The sequence below is a fragment of the Arachis stenosperma genome, chromosome 2 (genome assembly GCF_014773155.1).
Source record: "Arachis stenosperma cultivar V10309 chromosome 2, arast.V10309.gnm1.PFL2, whole genome shotgun sequence".
In the NCBI taxonomy this organism is placed as follows: Eukaryota; Viridiplantae; Streptophyta; class Magnoliopsida; order Fabales; family Fabaceae; genus Arachis; species Arachis stenosperma.
Window position 1 is genome coordinate 26,293,068 of NC_080378.1, and position 3,368 is coordinate 26,296,435.

The window sequence follows — 3,368 nt, forward strand, 5'->3', positions numbered from 1 at the left end:
TCTGAGCCAGTATGGCATTCAGAGTATCAATCTCAAGAACTCCTTTCTTCTCACTTGTCCCATTGTTCACAGGATTCCTTTCAGAAGTATACATGAATTGGTTATTTGCAACCATTTCAATGAGCTCTTGAGCTTCTGTAGGCGTCTTCTTCAGATGAAGAGATCCTCCAGCAGAGCTATCCAAAGACATCTTGGACAGTTCAGAGAGACCATCATAGAAAATACCTATGATGCTCCATTCAGAAAGCATGTCAGAAGGACATTTTCTAATTAATTGTTTGTATCTTTTCCAAGCTTCATAGAGGGATTCACCTTCCTTCTGTCTGAAGGTTTGGACTTCCACTCTAAGCTTACTCAATTTTTGAGGTGGAAAGAACTTTGCCAAGAAGGCATTGACTAGCTTTTCCCAAGAGTTCAGGCTTTCTTTAGGTTATGAGTCCAACCATGTCCTAGCTCTGTCTCTTACAGCAAAAGGGAATAGCATAAGTCTGTAGACCTCAGGGTCAACCCCATTGGTCTTGACAGTGTCACAGATTTGCAAGAATTCAGCTAAGAACTGATGAGGATCTTCCAATGGAAGTCCATGGAACCTGCAATTCTGTTGCATTAGAGAAACTAATTGAGGCTTAAGCTCAAAGTTGTTTGCTCCAATGGCAGGGATAGAGATGCTTCTCCCATAGAAGTCGGGAGTAGGTGCAGTAAAGTCACCCAGCACCTTCCTTGCATTGTTGGCATTGTTGTTGTTTTCGGCTGCCATGGTTTCTTCTTCTTTGAAGATTTCTGTTAGGTCCTCTACAGAGAGTTGTTCCTTAGCTTCTCTTAGCTTTCGCTTCAAGGTCCTTTCGGGTTCAGGGTCAGCTTCAATAAGAATGCCTTTGTCTTTGTTCCTGCTCATATGAAAGAGAAGAGAACAAGAAAATATGGAATCCTCTATGTCACAGTATAGAGATTCCTTGAGGTGTCAGAGGAAAAGAAAATTAGAAGGAAGAGGTAGAAGAATTCGAACTTAGTCAGATAGAGTTCGAATTGTGCATTGAGGAGGAGTGGTACTCCATAAATAGAAGAATGTAAGAAGAGGGGAAGAAATTTCGAAAACTAAATTAAAAAGATTTTAAAAACATTTTGAAAAACTTTAATTGATTTCAAAAATCAAGAGTGGGAAAGAAATCAAGTAATTTTTGAAAAAGATTTTGAAATTAGAAATCAAAAAGATATGATTAAGAACTGTTTTGAAAAAGATGTGATTAAAAAGATATGTTTGAGAAGTCATGGTTTTAAAAAGATATGATTGAAAAGATATGATTTGAAAAACAATTTAAAAAGATTTGATTTTAAAATTAATGTCTTGGCTAACAAGAAAAGATATTATTCAAACATTAAACCTTTCTCAACAGAAAAGGCAACATACTTAAAATGTTCAATCAAATCATTAATTGTTAGCAAGTATCTTTGAAAAAGGAAAGAAATTGATTTTGAAAAAGGTTTGATTGAAAAGATATGATTTGAAAAAGATTTGATTTTGAAAAACTTTGAAAACTTGAAAAAATTTGCGTTAAAAACAGAATCTTCCCTCTTGTGCCATCCTGGCGTTAAACGCCCAGAATGGTGCACATTCTGGCGTTTAACGCCCAATGCACTACCGTTTTGGGCGTTAAACGCCCAACCAGGAACCCTGGCTGGCGTTTAAACGCCAGTCTGTCCTTCTTCACTGGGCGTTTTGAACGCCCAGCTTTTTCTGTATAATTCCTCTGCTGTATGTTCTGAATCTTCAATTCTCTGTATTATTGACTTGAAAAGACACAAATTAAAATATTTTTGGAATTTTAATAATGAGGAATAATCAAAATGCAACTAAAATCAAATAACAATGCATGCAAGACACCAAACTTAGCAGTTTGTATACTACGGACACTAACAACATGAGAATGCACATGAGAAACAACAAAACACTCAAGTCAAGAGAATTCAAAGATCAGAGCAAGGAAGTCATCAAGAACATCTTGAAGATTAATGAAGACACATGCATGAATTCGAAAAATGCAAGAAGAACAGAAACATGCAATTGACACCAAACTTAAAATGAGACACTAGACTCAACAAGAAACATACAATATTTTTTTGGTTTTTTTATGATTTTGTAATTTTTTTTGTGCTTTTTTTTTCGAAAATTAAGTGGAAAAGAAAATAAAGGTATCAAAATTCTTAATGAGAATTCCAGGAATCATGCAATGTTAGTCTAAAGCTTTAGTCTAAAGAAATTAGACATGGCTAGCCAAGCTTCAGCAGGACATTCCATTCAAGAGCTAAATTGATAAGAATCAATCAGCTTTGGTGATGATAAGAACATCACCTTGAAACACTAGAATTCATTCTTAAGAACTCTGAAAAATACCTAATCTAAGCAACAAGATGAACCGTCAGTTGTCCATACTCGAAACAATCCCCGGCAACGGTGCCAAAAACTTGGTGCACAAAATTGTGATCACTACTTTTCACAACTCAAATAATCCCTAGTAATGGCCCCAAAGACTTGGTGCTCAATACCATGGCATAAACACAACTTCGCACAACTAACCAGCAAGTGCACTGGGTCATCCAAGTAATAAACCTTACGCGAGTAAGGGTCGATCCCACGGAGATTGTTGGTATGAAGCAAGCTATGGTCACCTTGTAAATCTTAGTCAGGCAGACTCAAATGGTTATGGATGATATATGAATAAAACATAAAGATAAAGATAGAGATACTTATGTATTCCATTGGTGAGAACTTCAGATAAGCGTATGAAGATGCTTTGTCCCTTCCGTCTCTCTGCTTTCCTACTGTCTTCATCCAATCCTTCTTACTCCTTTCCATGGCAAGCTTAGGCAAGGGTTTCACCGTTGTCAATGGCTACCTCCCATCCTCTCAGTGGAAATGTTCAATGCACCCTGTCACGGCACGGCTATCCATCTGTCGGTTCTCAATCAGGCCGGAATAGAATCCAATGATTCTTTTGCGTCTGTCACTAACGCCCCACCCTCAAGAGTTTGAAGCTCGTCACAGTCATTCAATCATTGAATCCTACTCAGAATACCACAGACAAGGTTAGACCTTCCGGATTCTCTTGAATGGCGCCATCAGTTCTGGCCTATACCACGAAGACTCTGATCTCACGGAATGGCTGGCTCGTTTGTCAGGCGAGCGCTCGGTTGTCAGGCGATCAACCATGCATCGTGTATCAGGAATCCAAGAGATATTCACCCAATCTAAGGTAGAACGGAGGTGGTTGTCAGTCACACGTTCATAGGTGAGAATGATGATGAGTGTCACGGATCATCACATTCATCAAGTTGAAGAACAAGTGATATCTTGGAACAAGAACAAGCAG

General features: G+C 38.2%; 1 non-coding gene across 1 annotated transcript; it reads left to right on the forward strand.

Moving 5' to 3' along the window:
• Window positions 1-244: 244 nt before the first annotated feature.
• LOC130964590 (small nucleolar RNA R71) lies at window positions 245-352 on the forward strand. Its single transcript, XR_009080678.1, has one exon. It is a non-coding gene; the product is annotated as a small nucleolar RNA R71 (small nucleolar RNA).
• Window positions 353-3,368: the final 3,016 nt, after the last annotated feature.